Source organism: Strix aluco, chromosome 2 (genome assembly GCF_031877795.1).
Source record: "Strix aluco isolate bStrAlu1 chromosome 2, bStrAlu1.hap1, whole genome shotgun sequence".
NCBI classification, from domain to species: Eukaryota; Metazoa; Chordata; class Aves; order Strigiformes; family Strigidae; genus Strix; species Strix aluco.
The window spans coordinates 122964140-122982463 of record NC_133932.1 but is presented as its reverse complement, the minus strand read 5'-3'; positions in this window follow the sequence as shown (position 1 = coordinate 122982463).

Genomic DNA, 18324 nt, shown 5'->3' with positions numbered 1-18324 from the left:
AAAGTTCTTGACCTCACCTTCTTAATTCTTCAAGGACAGTGCTGCCTGTAGTCTAGTCTCCAGTTCTGTCTCATCCTCCACCTCTCTCTATCTCTACCTTCTGCTCAGTCCTCTCCTCAACTACCTCTGCACCTTCTTCTGTCCTTTGTACTTGTACTTGTACTTGTTTTCTGCCAACACATAGAACAAACTCCTAGGCCCTCTCCATTAGGTAATTTTCTGTTTCTCCATATTAGTTCCTTAAAAATTCACTGTCTTGCCTTCATGACTCTCCTTGGACTCCCAGGTTCATGATAAGTCCCTTATGATTGTCTGACTTCTATCTCTTCAAATGAGATCATCATCAGCTCAGAGCAGGGACTTCTCTGTCATGATGTTTATCCCAAGGTGGACATTATTCAGAATTGGCCAGTTTCTGGGCTACTCACTCTGAGAGGATACAGAAGAGTACCTGAGTATTGAGAGTGGAGTCAGGTCAATAATCTTGGAAGGAAAAGCCTGCCTTGGCTCACTGACATAAATATACACATTTCTCCTGTGACTTGTTTCTCCAGACACCACTTCCATGCCCTCACTTGAGCAGGGACTGGCTTTGGAGGTCAGGCTGAAATCAGAGATGAACTAGAAAGACTCGACAAGATAGCAAAGGCAAGAGGCAGCACTAGCGAGAAGCAGAGCTAGCTACAAGCAGGAGATGACTCTCCTGATGTGGATCAGATGGTTCCAACATTTGGCAGAGCACTGAGGGGACAGAGCGATGAAGAGGGCTCCTTCTGGGACAGGTATACATGCTAGGTATCCAGTGAACAAATTTAGTTTCATGACAATGCAAACATTTTAAGGGAGTATGCTTGGCCAAAGATAAATGTGACATATGTGAGAAAGCAGGGTTCCCTGACCCTGTCTGAATCAACAAATCACCACCAGTTCTTCTTTCTTCTCCTCCTCCAGATAACTCCATGTCAAGCTCTAGCAAATCTTATCCTGTCCCAATTCAGCCTCTCTTCCCCAAATCCTCTTCCACAGGAAATGCTGGGGGTGGGAGGGACACGGCATCAAATTAATTTAGAAAAAAATGCCAAGTCAGCATTTCAGAATATCCTGTTGGGGAAAGATATTTCTGCAGCAGGGGCTGGGAAGGCAGAGTGCTGGCTGCCTGCACCCCCAGCCTCGATGTTGCCAGGGGACAGGGACACCGGGGCTGGGGCTTGGCACAGGGCAGCGGAGCCATGCACAGGGAGCAGGGCTTTTGTTCAGTCTCAGCTCTCAGCCAGTTGCTCCTGGGGTACAGCTAATTTTCTTGGAGCAGAAGAGGTGCTGCAGGGCCTGCTCGCTACCTGTGCTTTTGCCTCCTCTCAAGTAACTGTGGGCTCCTGCTCCACATGCCAAAGGAGATTTTTAGATCTCCTGTTGGGTCCCAGACCTCATGTCACACTAAGCTTCTGAAGAGTAACTGAAGAACTTAGATGAAAAACTAGCAAATAAATAGAAACCAAGATACAAACAAGCTTCCAACAGCTTCTAAACCCAGCATTTTTCAATAGAAAACTGTTGGTCAGAAAAAAGTTCTGACCAGCTCCACTGAATTTACTGATTTATGTTTCCCCAGCTGTAAAAAGGATTTTTTTTAAATTTCTCTAAGAACAATGTCCAGAGGTTCAGCTAACAAGCAAACACCTTAAAATGGTTTCAGTATTTTTGGAGAAAATCATTGCATAGGTGTGCAAACTCAGAAACAAAGAAACAGCCTGCTACCTCAAGAATTTAATCAACTCATTACCCTCACAGCTGTAAAGAACTCAAAATGATGGATATTTCACAGAAGTGCCTTCAAAAAATTACATCATATTTTTGGTGTTTTCTTTATATCTAAGGAACTTGAAATTTTCTAAAGATCAGCCTCTTCAAAAAAGCCTTATACAATTTACAAATATACCTGGTCCAAATGGATCAGCTGAGGTCTGCCAATCTAGCAAGAATAATCACATATTTCTACAGCAGATATGATTCCAGAATAACCCTGACTATTATGAACTACAGAAAAATATACTGTAGTCCCCTGTTAAAATGTTTTGAAGGTTTTCTTTCAAAAAAACCCATTTCTTAATCTAAAATTACATGCTTCAGTGCACTGCAAGGCTCTCTACTTTTCCATTCAGGAAGCACAACTTTTTTCTTTTTTTCTCTCTTTCCCAAGAAGATTTTCAAAAGAGATCTGCATTGCTCTGCTTCACTTGTCCATAATTACAAGTCTTCAGGAGTATTCTGTGAGATCCTTAAACTAAGAGCAACAGGGAAGGGAGATGACAAACCAGTACCAAGCGAAGGCATGGTGGCCTGGCTTGGCAAGCAAAGGGAGCAGGTTGACATGGACAAAAGAGACCTTATAATTGGCAAAACAGGGATGAAAGGGGCCCACCTGTCCTGGTTTCAGCTGGGATGGAGTTAATTTTTCTTCTTATTAGCTAGGATAGTGCTATGTTTTGGATTCAGTATGGGATTTGGTATGAGAAGAATGTTGATAATACACTGATGTTTTCAGCTGTTGTTAAGAAATCAAGGACTTTTCAACTTCCCATGTCCTGCCCATGTGCAGGTGGTCCAAGAAGCTGGGAGGGAGCATGGCCAGAACAGTGGACCCAAACTGGCCAATGAAATATTCCATCTCCTGTAACGTCATGCTCAGTATATAGAGGAAGGTCGGCTGGGAAGTGAGTGCTCTCGCTTCTAGTATTACGGTTTCAGGATCTTCTCTTCTCTGGGATCACTAGCCAGGAACAGACTGGGCACCAGTCAGCGGGTGGTGAGCAATCACTTTGTGCATTATCCATTTGTATTTTCTATTATTGCAATTATTATTACTATTATTATTATCATTATTTCATTTTATTTCAATTATTAAACAGGTTTTATCTCAACCAACAAGCCTCTTTACCTTTAGCCCCCCCCCCCCAATTCTCTCCCCCATCCCCCAGGCAAGGGAGGGTGAGTGAGTGGCTAACAAATAAGCATCCGGGATAAAATGCAGCTGGCTACAGGTAAACCCAATAGGTATATCACGGGAGGATGGCAAAATATGTTCTAGCATTATTAACTGGAGAGGTAAAACAGCATTTATCCGGTAGAAGCATTTTAAATCAACAGGATTCATTCATTTGCATTCACATATCATAGACAGTTTTGATGAGGAGAAATATGACTAACTGGTATTAAATTTCAATATATCTTGAAACATGAGGGGACTAAAGGTCTGCAAAAGTTGTACAAATACTAAAAAAAGGCAAGCAGGTTGTCCAAGAGAATTCAACGACAATTTGCCTGATGTTAATCCCAGGTGAAAAATATAGCAAGTTCTACAAGGGATCTGATTAACACAGAAGAACAAAAACAGCAAAATACCAGTCTGCATGGCTTTAAAGGAGCCAGATCTCTTCATATGAACTACTTTTTCTTTCATGATCAGACTATGAACCTGATTTACACAGGCAGAAGCTCCTATTTAATATTGTTACCTAAAAGCTAGAACCCTAACTTGTCAATTAAACAGAGACTAGCTAAAAAGTGAGTGTAAAATCAGCTAGCTGATAACTGGAGAATCATTCCCAAATGTACATATTTCTGTAAAGCTTCCATGGTGATAATATTGATTCACAGGCATCCTTCATGCCCAGTGAAAGGACAAGCACGAGCCCCGCTTTATTCTTTGCTAGTATCTGTCTGGAGAGGGTCCAGTCCATGGCTTAAAGCAGGTAATATGCCCTTGTCCTTCACTGTGCTCCCAGGAAAGGCTGTGATTTTGAGTTTTCCTGTTGTTCAAGATCACATTAGCTATTTCTGTTTCTTTCCTGAGATGCCAATCTTTTCCCTAAACTGTAATCCTTACAGATCTGCCCTTTAATATAGCATCACAAAAGGAATCTAATTTTTATAGAGTTGATTTTTTTCTGCTGACTTCAATAGGCTGTGGATCAATATCCAGTGCATTTCCTGGGCATATACTGCCTTTTCTTGCCCTACTTCTTTAACACATAGGTTCACTGATGTCTGCAGCTGTACTTACTGGCTGCATTTCTGTAGCAGGCCACGTCAAACCGCATCTCTGCTCCCAGCAAATGTAAACTCAAGAAAGTACCTTAAGAGAAAGCCTGTCACAGTGTCATTCTGGCTGACACACACTCCCAGATAACTCAAATACTTGGCAGGTCAAAGCAACCTGGTGACAAAATGTGTTCGTTCACTCCATTTACTTCTTGAAGACTCACAAACCAGTGGAAGAGCTGTCTCATAAATACGGAAATTGTTTGGGTATAACATAGTCCTCCTTCTCTGCTTCTAAATCCCAGGAAAGCAAATATCAGAAAATGGAGTTGGTTATATCAGAGTTGATAGGAGTTTCTGAAAACAACTTTGGGTTCAAGTTTGAGGAAACCATTAGAAGTGTTACATCAGCATGACTGAAACATCTCCTCTGCACTGGCTACACAATTTCATGGCTGTTTAAACAAAGGCTTACAGACAACTTCTCCGCCACCAAAGGGGTAACATAAGCAGGACATATTAAACCATGACAGAATCATACAGTGTGCTATAGATAGTGGACATAAGTGTGTTTTGCACAGTATTCATTGGTCTTTTGAGAAAAGAAATGAAACAAATTAGTCATTCTGTTGCACATCGGTGGGCCAACGTCAACGGGATGAGCTTCAACAAGGCCAAGTGTCAGGTCCTGCACTTGGGCCACAACAACCCAATGCATCGCTATAGGCTTGGGGAGGTGTGGCTGGAGAGCTGTGTGGAAGAAAAGGGTCTGGGGGTTCTAATTGACAAGCAACTGAACATGAGCCAGCAGTGTGCCCGGGTGGCCAAGAAAGTCAACGGCATCCTGGCTTGTATTAGAAATAGTGTGACCAGCAGAAGTAGGGAGGTGATAGTCCCCCTGTACTCTGCACTGGTGAGGCCACACCTGGAGTATTGTGTCCAGTTTTGGGCACCTCAATACGAGAGAGATATCGAGATGCTGGAGCGAGTGCAGAGGAGGGCAATAAAGCTGGTGAAGGGCCTGGAGAACAAATCCTGTGAGGAGAGGTTGAGGGAGCTGGGACTGTTCAGTTTGAGGAAGAGAAGGCTGAGGGGAGACCTCATCACTCTCTACGCCTACCTGAAAGGGCATTGTAGAGAGGTTGGTGCTGGTCTCTTCTCACAGGTGATTAGTGGGGGGGGGAACAGCTTTAAACTGCAACAGGGGAGGTTCAGACTGGACATTAGGAAAAAAAATTTCACAGAAAGAGTGGTTAGACAGTGGAATAGGCTGCCCAGGGAGGTGGTGGAGTCACCATCCCTGGATGTGTTTAAGGGTCGTTTAGATGAGATGCTGGGGGATATGGTGTAGGGGAGAACTTTGTAGAGTAGGGCTGAGGGTTGGACTCGATGATCCAAAGGGTCTTTTCCAACCTGAATGATTCTATGATTCTATGATTCTATATTGTGCCATCGGTTCACTGCAAGTTCACTGTACATTGAGAGTCCATCCCAACCCAGAACTGCCATCAGCTGCCTGTGGCCAGTAAACCCCAGCAGGAGCATGGAAAGCACCAGCTGATGCAGCAGCAAGCCCCCAAATCCAGTGTGCGATGGCAGAGGAAGGTTCAGGGTGACAGAGGAAGAGGTGTTCATCACCACTGCACTGAACCCAGCCGTACACACAGGCACAGCCATCAGCACACCTGGTGCAGGGTGCTCCAATGCATTCCCGAAAAAATCCAGATGCAGCTCTGAAGTTATTTAAAGAGGAAAAAAAAAAAGCTCTGCAGCAGCGGTGTGGGCAGTGAGCAGTGTTTTCCTTCTGTCGCCCCACCAACACATTGCGCCACAAGTCTCTTCCCCTCTCTGCCCTGGTGCCATCCTGCAGCTGCTGAACCAAACCTCCTGCCTGCTCGCCCGGTCTGTCCTGCACCAAGTCCAGCCTGCACAGCTTGGGTCTGCTATGCAATGGGGTTTAGGCACAGTGCCAGTGAGAGCCACAGTGCTTGTCTGTAAGCTTCAGGTCCCCTTCTAAGATCCCCCAGCCCTGAGCACCCTACCTACGTGAAGACCCAGCACAGTGAGGGGCCTCCAATGCGACAGTGGGGAGCCAGTCAGGGAAGCCCTGTGAAAGAGGGCATGGCTTAAACCTGGCCCTCCCCTGGCTTTCTCATGATCCTGAAAGCATGTCCCCATTCTCCAGTTTCCACTCAGGAGTGGCTTCCCCAGGAGGCCTGCAAGTGGGGTTGGGAGGTGTCCTGGTTTAGCCAGGACAGGGTTAAGTTTCCCCAGCAGTGGGGGGGAGCTCTAGCCGGGTTATTCAGATACCATGCGGACGTCACATCCTGGCGCCGAAGCGAGGCGGTTGGTTAACGTGCGTTATGCCATCGCGCTTCTCACTGTTGTATTGGTAGATATTTTGCTCTGTTCATTATTATTATTGTTACTGTTATTGTTATTGTTGTTGTTTGTTGTGTTGCTGTTGCACTGTTGTATTAAACCTGTCCTTATCTCAGCCCCGGGGCTTTGCATTTCACTCCCTTTGTGGGGGAGGGGCAGCGGCCGCGTGGTCTCAGACCCCGGCAGGGGCCAAACCACCACAGGAGGGCAGGTGTCCCCTGCTCAGTTTGGGGACATTCCTAAGGTAGCTAGTTTACATGCCTCTTTAGCTGATATTTTTATTTTGTGGATGCCAGGCACCATGGAGCAAGCATAAAGCAGATTCATATATCCCTCCTTCACATCCTTGACTTAGAAAAATTTCTTACAGGAAGAGTCCATATTCCACAGAATTTTTTCCTGTAACTCTAATCAGAAATGGTACATATTTGCCTTGAGGTAGTGACGCATATTTGTGAGCTTTCCTTGCTCCTGGGTTGCTTCTAAAAAAGTTGAATCTAGAATTTGAGCACTTTCTTTTCTGATGTAACTTGAAAAAACAACTTTGTAAATGATTGGACTATATCTGCTGATGATGACTTGAACAACATCTATTATTGTAGTCATACATACAATGACTGTCTTCAATAACTCTCTAAGTAGTGACATAGGAAAAGACAGAGGTTTTACAACAATCTCCAAAGGAAAAGAAATTTCTTCAGAAGACAAAAAAATGATAAAGAGGTGCAGATTATTAAATCCACACCGATTTTTAAAATAAGAGCTCCAGACTAAAAGGTTATAAATAAAAGAGTTCAAGAATCTCCTGTGTTTGGATGTGGATTAAGCACAGCCTACCCCAACATGCCCATAGTTACTGTCTGGGTCTGGACAGACCACAGGGAACTTCTCAGCTGGGTCTGGGCCCATGGAGGAAATTCCTTCCACAAAGCCAGACCTGACAGCAAAGCCGATGCCAGACTCACAGCAGCTTGTCAGCAGCCAGAGAGGGCTCAGCAGCCCGATGGCCCAGAGACCGCAAGTTGCAGCACAGTCATGGCTTCACTCTGTCCTCGCTCACATCCTTCTGGACCTTGGGCTGGGATACAGGTGTAAATGCCTATTTACTTTCTCCCACCTGTACCCCTGTACACAGCACCGACTGATGACCATCGTTCACATGCAGTCAGACACTTTCACATGAGCAAAACCAAACAGATTGGTGTTTTTTCCTTAAACGAAGCACCTCTGCTAGTAAAAGGCAATTCACAGTATTCTTACTTGGTCCACTGCCTACTTGGCTCTTTATCCAACTGAGACCCAGATGACACAGCTGATGCATTCATATTAATTATTATACAACATATCACTTATACTTCCATAAACTCAAGACATCCAGACTGCTACTTCTCACTCCTGTAACCTCAGGCTCCCCTGGGTCTCTGCCTGAGCTGCGGCACTCTGAGAGGTATGCCTCTGCCTGGTCTTGTACCTCCATTTATTGAAATAAATGAGATGATAAAAGAGACTATAGTTTTACAGTAGTAGTGAACAGACTCCCAAAGTTAAGAAACAGGGCACTTTACAAAACTGCACCTAAGCCCACCAAGCCAGCACAGAGACAGCGGGGTGCCTTGCAGGGTTCCGTGGGCTCCTGCAATGCTTGTCTGCTCGATCATGTGTGAGGAGCACAGGAGGAAGATGTTTTACCAGAAATAAAACTAACTTTTTGTCCAAAAAAATGGAAAGTCTGAAAATTTTGGCTGAAGACCTGTGAGTCTACATCTTCCTTCACATGGAAATTTTGATACATTTTTCACGCCAGGCCTATTGATAAGCCAAGCTCCCATCTGTTTGCTGGCATTAAAAATGTAACTGTTATTTTTAGATTAATTTAAGCACTAACCTCAATGCCCAGCAAGGAAGGGTATTGTGCCCAGCTACTGAGCACCCCAGTATTTTGTGCCTTATGTGCCAGAGACTTCACAGGACTGACAGCTTCCACTTAGCCCATGGAGTACTCCCTAATTGCAGTGCAAGCCTTTCTATTTCCAGCACCTCCTAGACCATTAAGCACCAGCATTTCACCACACCAGCTGAGCATTCACACCAAACTAAATGTGATTTTTTGTACATAGAGGTTATGGCATTGCAGAGGGGTTTACACACACCACTGTTTCTAAAGCAGGGAGAGCATAAAGGCAACCCAGGAGGTGCTCTCCCTTATAGAACAGATCCCTGCTGGTAACCCCATATTATTTGCTAACACTCATTGCCAGAGCTGAGCTGTTGTGAAATGCCCTGGTGAGCTGCTGGGTGCAAATCAGGTCCTGCCTACCTTGAATTACCAAAGTCCCGAGTAGGCTACTGAGTAGACTGTTTTATTTCACCTCAATGGTGTCTGTATCTTACTGGGAATTAAAGTGCTTGTCTGATATACACCATGGCAAAGCAGTGATTTGTACAATAGGTCACACCTGATTTTTTTTTTTAACTCCTCTAAACAAAAGGTGTTTGTGGTGGGTTGACCCTGTCTGGACACCAGGTGCCCACCAAAGCCTCTCTGTCACTCCCCTCCTCAACTGGACAGGGGAGAGATAATACAACAAAGGGTGTGTGTCAAGATAAGGACAGGGAAATCACACAACAATTACCGTCACGAGTAAAACAGACTCAACTTGAGAAAATCAGTTTAATTTATTACCAGTCAAATCAGAGTAGGGTAATGAGAAATAAAACCAAATCTTAAAACCCGCTCCTCCCTGGTTCCTGGGCTCATCTTCACTCCTGATTTTCTTTGCCTCTTCCCTCCAAGTGGCTCAGGGGCATGGGGAATGGGGGTTGTGGTCAGTTCATTATCCGTTGTGTCTGCCACTCAGACATACTTGTGTCTCCTCAAGAGGAGGACCCCTCACACTCTTCCTCTGCTTCAGTGTGGGGTCCCTCCCATGGGAGACAATCCTCCACGAACTTCTCCAATGTGAGTCCTTCCCATGGGCTGAAGTTCTTCACAAACTGCTCCAGAGTGGGTCCCTTCCACAGGGTGCAGTCCTGCAGGAGCAGGGTGCTTCAGCGTGGGTCCCCCACGGGGTCACAAGTCCTGCCAGCAAACCTGCTCCAGCGTGGGCTTTTCACAGGGTCAAAGCCTTCTTCAGGCACATCACCCTGCTCCAGCGTGGGGTCCTCCATGGGCTGCAGGTGGGTCTCTGCTCCACCGTGAACCTCCATGGGTGCAGGGCACAGCTGCCTCACCATGGGCTGCACCACGGGCTGCAGGGGAATCTCTGCTCCGGGGCCTGGAGCACCTCCTGCCCCTCCTTCTTCACTGACCTTGGTGCCTGCAGAGTTTTTTCTCTCACACATTCTCACTCCTCTCTACCACTGCAGTTGCACAGGTTTTTTTTCCCTTCTTAAATACATTATCCCAGAGGCGCTACTGCTGTCGCTGATGGTCTCGGCCTTGGCCAGTGGTGGGTCCATCTTGGAGCCAACTGGCATTGGCTCTGTTGGACATGGGGGAAGCTTCTAGCAGCTTCTCACAGAAGCCACCCCTGTAGCCCCCCCGCTACCAAAAACCTTGCCACACAAACCCAATAAATACAGTGTTTTAGAATGATAAACACTAATCAGTCATTCATTTTCATTAAAATGAAGGAATTATTTCTGCTTCTGCCTTTTAATTATTAATTAAAAAGGACAGAAAGGAAGTGGAGACAAATTGTTTAAGCATCTAAAAAGATGTCAGAAAAAGAATGTAAAGCAAAATCTGAAAAATTACATAGCTGGATTCCTTCAAATATTTCACTAGAAAATAGAGTGCTTTTTCTTCTGATTGCAATTTTCTAATAAGAAAAAAGTTATTAAAATTGTAATATCTAACAGGATTTGTATCAAAATATTCTTTTATATTACTTGGGCCTTCTCAGCTTTTGTACTCTGGTCTGCTGAATTCTGTTCTGTTTATTTCTCAGCATTTTAGTGGACTGTCAATCTATGTTGGATCAGAATTAAATTAGAGCACTAGAAAGGTTTGCAGAATACTTAACCTTGCAATAATGCAGGACCTTATTGAATATTATGAGGCAAAAATAGCTGCAAATATAAAAATGAATCTGTTGGCATAGGCAGGAGACGTAAAAAATGAAGCCTTATTTTTTGAATACTTAGTTTTGTACTTGTGTGTCTGTGCCGAGTTCTCAGTTTCATAACTCATATATTTACTTTTGCAACCAAAAAAACACAGAAGAAAAAATAACTTCTATTTTATATGTGCTCGTGGTAGAAAATTAATTGGGTTTTGACATTTTTTATCTGCAGCTACATACTACAAAATAGCTGAGACCTGGAAACATCTACTGCATTTTCCTGCATATCTCATAGTTTCCCCATCCCTGGTTCAGTTTAACAGCTTTGTGAGAAGTTTGTTGACAACTGAGTGTTGAAAGAAAACATAAATTACAATGCGCAGAAAAGTTTAAGGGAAAAGTAGAAAAAGAAGTTGGGAAGAAATTAGTTTATAAAGAAAATGTCTTCTTGCATCCATTTATAAATTTATATTTGCTATATTCAGAATAGTCATGAAACTTCCTAAAAGTGATGTCTGCTGGCACTGCAATTAAACTGCTTCCTGATTTGCAGTTCAAAGATAGCTGTTTCCTAAATTCCTAGCTAGTGAATATTTACAAAAGGTTGTGCATAAGCATAGTGAGGGCAGCCTGAACTGTACTATAATATTAACAAAAATTCAGGGATTGCTGTCTCAGAATAACATGTTCATGTGTTAGTTTACAGGAAATGACTCAGTTAAATACAGCAGAAACAGAGGTGACTCTCAGAAGTGCCAACTTGATTACTGCTGCAGTCAACAGGCCTGGCTGTAAGGCTCGCCCGCAGGAAGACGTTAGCACATGTGGCTGGAACTGGAGCACTGAGACAGAAACCTCCATTTTTGTACACGGTCCAGGAAAAGAGGCACAAGGAGGGAGAGGGTGACACCTTCTCCCTCTGCACTTAGATGTGGGTGCATGGTGAAGTCAGAAGAACTGGTCTGCCAAGTGGTCCGACCAGCACCTGGTCAAAGTGTGCTGTAATGCCTGCCTAGAAAACACCACGTGTTACTTCTGCATGAAAACCCAGGTGCATAAGAGGAATAAGGGTCTAGCATGCACCTAAGCACAAGAGGAGTTAAGCACAAGCAGTGTCAAGCCACTGCCAAAGTTTACCCGTCCCACCTTAGGAACTAGGAAGTACTTCCCATATCTATTCTACAAATGCAACTTCTGAGCACTTAAAGAAGCAGATTATCCACCCTGCACGTTCCCATTACACAATCTTCATCCAAAGGTCCATCTAAGCAAACCCTACGCCTGATGGGAGCCAACAGCAGAGCCCTGTGGAAGCTATCAAGATAAAACAAGCCTCACTCAGTCTCCAGAAACCTCTGGTGCAGGAGTTTTCTGATCCAGTGTCAATGTCTGTGAACGTAATAGCCTTCATACATTCATCTTCTGTGAATCCGTCCAAGTCCTTTCTGAATACATTCAAACTTTTACTGTCTTTTTAGCAAATTGCAAAGCTTCACTAGAAATTGTGTACAGACATACTGCTTTTTGTTTATTTTGAACTTGCCATCTGTTGATTTTATTTACTAGGTCTTGGTTTGAAAGATACACGACAGCTCTTCCCTCTTCACCTTTTCCACGTCATTATGGATGCTCTAGATTCTTCTTATATTCTTTGCTTCCCAAGACAGTCAACTTATTTAAGAGTTTTGATCTGTTTATTTGTTCCCACGCGGAAGCCACTCCCTAGCTTGAATAATCTTTGTCTACTTTCCTCGTATCTTCTTTCTTTGCAGCTTGCATCAGCTCTGGTCCCACTATGTAACTGAGATGAATATTGAGGGTACTGGACCACATCACTTCCCATTCTTCCCTCTGCCTTCTGTTTGGGCTCCAGAAAAGTTTGGGAGTGGCTTCATTGTTTTATTTGGGTTTTTTTACCCCAATTTCATGTGTCATATTGCCTACAGAGGGTCATTAATTTTTTCCCAGCCATTCCAGCACCTGCCCCTAAGTTCCAGCGCCCATCCAGAAGCAGGTAGCAGCCACAGCTGCCTCTGTGCTGTGCTGGGGATGGACCCCATGAAGGTGCCTCATTCAGGTCACCCTGGAAGTGTCCACTGCAACTACGCTCGTACCTTCTATTTTACTGTTTAACATTCAGTGCCTGTGCTACATCCAAGTTGCAGGGAACTCAGTGCAGTTACTTTTATGTGCAAAGATTCATCACCATGAGCCCCTCTTCCCTAGTGCTATATAAAATACCCCCTAAAACATTGCACGGCACTGCACAGAGTCAATCCAAAAACATACAATATAAAAAAAAAAAAAAATTAAAAGGACGTGCATGAAAACCACAGAGCATGAGAGCTCTGATGGGCGGTGCATGCTCTAAGGGTTTTCTCATGGAAAGCAAACACCTGCCCAGCACAGGCTGTGCCTCCAGCCACCGGCATCCTGGGCTGGGCCATGCACGTTGGTAACAGCTGGAGGATACTGTGTACAAAATATGCTCAGGGTCAAGAAAAACTAAGAAAAAAAAAAAAAAAAGAAGAAAATAACATAAAGTAAAATAAGAAATATTTCTTGGAAAGCGGAACCAGCGAGGCTGGGAAGTACAACTCCTTCCCTGCTTCCCCGAGAGAGCCTCTCCCGGCGGGTCACCGCCTTCCCAGGGAGATGTCAGCACGGCAGAAACACGCCTGTGGGAAGGGGGAGGCGGCGGGGCCGCCGTCCCGGGGCTGCTGCCGCCCCGGGGGCGCAGCAGGGCCGGGGGGCGCAGCGGGGCCGAGGCCGGGGCCGGGGCCGGGGCCGGGGGGGCGCAGCGGGGCCGGGGGGCGCAGCGAGGCCGAGGCCGGGGCCGGCCGTCGGTCCGGCCGCGGTGGAGGATCCCGCGCGGCGCCCGGCGCTTTGGCGCCCCCTGCCGGCCGGCGCCGCGCAACTGGAGCGCCCGCGGGCGCCGGGCGCGCCTCAGGCGGGTGAGGGCGTTCGGCGGCGGGGCCCGGCGGGAGGGAGCGCACCCCGCGGGGCCCCACGGGCTACCCAGGGCGTGCTGGGGGCCGGTGATCCCCGGAGTCGCAGGAGTTAAGGCCCGGAGGCCGACCCGCGCAGCGGGAGAGAGGCGGCGGCCCAGTGTCGGGCGGCCCCGCGCCGCGCCGCCACTCGAGCCGGGCCATCCCGCCGGCTTTGACGAAGATTTGAAACCGCTGGGTCAAAACCAGGCAGGCCTTCCCTCCCGTCACACGCCTGGGATTGAAATCGGGTGGATTTGAGGCACTTGGCAGTCCTGCGCAGCTGACAGAAGAAAGGTGTACCTGGAAAAACTCTCTGAAGTTCTGAGTGTTTTTTGAAACAAAAGCTTTGCTGGCCTCAAAGCTGAGCCTGGTATTTGCTTCTGAGGGCTTGTTTTTGTTATGCAGTCTTGTCTGTGAGCCACCTGCCAAGGACAGTCTTCTGCAAAAATAAAAACCAAAACTGTCAGACCATATGAGGCTGGGGAAAAGCTGAGGCAATGGAGAAAAGCACGTGGAAAATAAATGCTTGCAAGCCTATTTTATACCGGTCTTACCAGACTTCTCTCTCACTGAGAACTGCATTCGAAATACATACTTGGGTATGTCTGCTCATGTGGGATTTCTACACACACTTGCACACTCAAAGCTCAAATTTGAAATCACAGAGCAAAAAGTTTTCTTTAATGAAAGGACTGTTCCCTTCTTTACATGAGTTGTATCTCTATACAATCCAGTTTTCACCATTCTGTGTAAGAAGTATTTATTAGAGCACATGGTAAAGTAAGAACTTCTATTGGATGAATATAGCACATGTCAGCAAAACCTGCCTCCGCTGAAAGCCAAGGATGCTTTTCTTTCCTCAATTATAACTCATTTTACAATGAACTGCAAAATGAAGTACAGCCTGTCTTTATAGATTAGAACACGTGGCAGATCAATACCCAGCCTGGAAATGGGTGTGCACGTTTCCAGTATCCCTTTTGTAAATAACTTACGTTCTCTGTACAGCCATGCAAACAGAAGTCCCACAAAGCAGCTCTCCCGTGCTGATGGCTTATCTCTGCTGGTTTCTGGGTCAGCAGTGGGGCTCCTGCAGGGCCCGCTCCAGAGGGAGGAGTGCAAAACAAAACTAAAGTCACCAGAAAGGCTTCTGATACACTGGCTGTAACTGTAAAGTAGCTCCTATTCTTTAGGTTTAGATGTAACAAATATAAAACTAGTTGCAGTGGTTGCATTTGGAAAGAATCTAAGTCAAAAGTAGAATTGGTTTACATGTGACATCTTGTTACCTCCCTGATTACATATGGCTCAATGCACTTTGCCAGTTGGAAGCTCATTTACAGTCATGACACCAAATACATCTATGGCAGCATTTCTGGTGTGAACCACCACTGCAGAGATGAGAAGAGAGAACAGATAACATCAGTCTGTATCTGATAAATCCTCAGGGGGGAGGCACAGTTTCACCCCCATGGTGACCTGTTCCATGCTGGCCTGCTCTGCCAGGGTGTCACTATCGAAGTAATTTCTAACCTCTTCTCTGTCATTACAGACAGACCCTGTGCCAGGACATTTCCAAGGGCTCTGGTGTCTATGTGTAAGCAAATGAGTCCCTTTCTGAAGGTCTCTATTCCCCCAGGACTTGATTTGTCCTGCTGAGCTCCCTTCACCCTTCAAGGGAGCTCAGGTAAGAAATGCAGGTTTCCACTGTTCCCTGTGTTATCAGTAGAGACAATTTGACTTTCCTCGGGGCCATTTAAGATCTGGCTGAAGCTCTTGATGTGCATGTCTTCCACTGGTGAGATGGGGAGCACTGAGTAACTACACTCCCAAGCTAAAAGTCTCAGCATGTCAGAATTTAAATTTTTTTTTAACCCAGTGATGAGGCCAGTATAAAATTCGGGCTGCTCAGATGGTAATTTGTTAAGCCTGAGCACTCTTCACAAATTCAGAAAGTAAGTGACAAGGACTTCATGGCACCTGCAGACGGAAACCTCTGCATAAGCACGGTGCTGGAGGAGCAGCACTCTGATGCAAATTCCTTATTTTACTGATATCACTGCCACAAAATAATTTTGATCTGTACAAAGTCACGAGCAATAAGCAGTATTATCCTGTCCTGAGGTATGCAAGTTTAGAAAACTTGGTTAATTTATGCTGACTGGCTTTCTGACATTTGCATGTGGAAAGTATTGGTTTATTTCTCTCTTCTGCAACTTCTTATCTGCAAGGTTTTCCAAGTCATCTTATTTCCTACTAATCTAACTAAAGCTAAGTTTAAAAAGTGCTGCCTGTTGTTATCCATATTGTGGGAGCAGCTGTTCAAAAGAGAACTATCTTACTATTTCCTATATCATTTTTTTGCAATAAAAGACTAAGTTATAGGCCTAACCTGGTCAGATCACTGTTTGGAGCAAATAAAGCAATGGTTTTGTTCACTGTTTTAATCTTGGAAAGATTCTAATTACATGGTCTCCAGACATAATGAGTGTGTGCTTATTTTATCTCACTTCTTAGTGGATTCATTCTTTTTGTCCACAAGGACGCACACATCAAAACTTCCTTACCCACTGCAATCTCCTCTTGGTGCTGAATGTCAGCTTTACACAGTGGCTTTGTTTTTATTTTGATCAGAGGAGAAACTTCCACCACAGCCTTCACAGGTCTCTTTCAGTCAATCTGCAGAATGTGATGATTTGGCTACTTTGATCTCTTCTCTTGTATTTCATAAAAAATTGCTTAGTGTGCACAGTTACCTTCATCGGTTCCAGAGCAAAAAGAGCCATCAGTTTTCTCTTCCTCTGTCTTCTCCCTCACAGTATGTGTTCTTATGTTAGCATTGTCTGTTTTATTCTTGATACTGTCAGGTCAGGAATTTCACTTATTCCAAAGAAATGCTTGGCAGCATTGCTACCACCTTCTCCTTCTGGAATTTAATTCTTCTTTGTTAAAAAGAGGTCTTTCCCCTGCTGCAAGATCACTCTATTCTGCACTGAGCACCAGACCCCAAGCACAGCTCAGAGCCGCACCCAGCCTCATAGCACATTTTAGACTTGGCCTGCAGTGGATGTTTCAGATGCTCAAGGAATCAGTGTGAGATAAGAGCAGTTAAAGAGTGATTTCTCCCTTATACCTTCCCACCTTTGTTTAGGAACTTCCTGAACTGGATCTTACGTTTGGAGTTTGCATCACATGTAACAGTGCCTAAAGAGTCATGATTATGTCTTGTCCCTTCTTGAACACGTGGTATTTTTAGCCATCACAATACATAATGGCAATGAGTCCTACAATTTAATCACATATATGAAAAATATTTCCTGTTTGTGTTAAGCCAGCTGCTCACAGATTACACTGGGAGCTACTTCACAATGAGCAAGGATTCATCTTCTCCATGATATTAGCAGTGAATCACAGATCTCCTAATTATACCCTTGTTTTTCTAACCTAGAGAGTTTCTTTCCTTTTAGTTTATCTAACACGTTGTGGCACTAAAGTTTCTTCTTTTTTACTGTATTGTCAATGAAGGGAATAAAACATTGGAACTCTCTGTGGAGAACTTCAAAAGGTGGATCTGTGGAAAGTGGAAAAGACTTTTTTACTGTGATGGTGGTTGAACACTGCAGTAGGTTGCCCAGAGAGACTGTGGAGTCTCCATCTCCGGAGATACTCAGAATACAACAGGACATGGTCCTGGACAACCTGCTCTGGGTTACTCTGCTTGAGTACATGATCTCACGAATTCCCTTCCAGCTTCAATGATTCTGTAATTCTGTGATCTCTTTCTATTGATTTTATTGGAAGTTGAAACAGCACCCCAAGAAAAGTGTCATTGTCATTGCTCCGGACTAGTCAGCTGAATTTCAAGTGCATCTGGGCCTACACTGTGGACACTGGATCCTACCTTAAGTTACCAGTTTAGGCAGAGATTCAGAAAAAAAATCATCACACTGAAATTTTAGTACTTACTCAAAGAACTTCTACAGGGTGGATATTTTGTATGCTAAAGGCTTATTTTTTTGCCTTTGTCACATTACTTTTCAGTCACCTTTCAACTTTGAAAGTAGGGAAAAATAAAATTATGTGAGAAGTTCTAAGGATTTTTTATCTTAAGTTTGAAGAGAACAATCCTATGCTCCTCTTTCATTCCTGGCAAAGTCATTCAGTTTACTATTACAACAGGAAGAGCTTACATGTATTTCTCTATGCATTGGACACTTGTTGCAGAAATTTGACTTTACAAAGAAAAATTATGTTATTGCTTGCTGTTGGTCTGTAGTTCTGTAACCAGGGTGATGTCACCACTTTTGCAACAAATAATTGCTCTGCAATCAACTCAGGGGGCTTTTTAATTAAAGACAGTATATACTATGCAGAGCCAGATTTTTCTCCAGAAAGGGGAATAATCAATTCCTAGAAAAGTAGAGTTCTGGTAGGTGAAATGTAGTAATGCCCTCAGGCCCTGGTCCCTGTTGTAATAATTGCTATAAAAAACCCCACACACAGTAAAAAAGATGATCATTGAAGAACTTTAGAATGTAGAAAAGCACCCCAAAACGCATACATGTGTGTATCCATTCCAAAGAATGGGAAGTTGAGCAAGCGTGGCGGAAGGCCAGCACGGATGAACCTGGAGCTCCTGACTGAGCTCAGACACAAAGAAGGACCCAGAAGGTGGAAGCAGTGACAGGCTATTTGAGAGGAACACAAAGATTTTCCCTGCACATGTCGGAGTAAAGTTTGCAAAGCCAAAGCTGAGCCAGAGGTGAAGCTAGCAAGGGAGGTGAAGGGCAACAAGAAAGGGTTTTGTAATTACATTGGCAGCAAAATAAAATGGGGCCATTGCTCAAGGG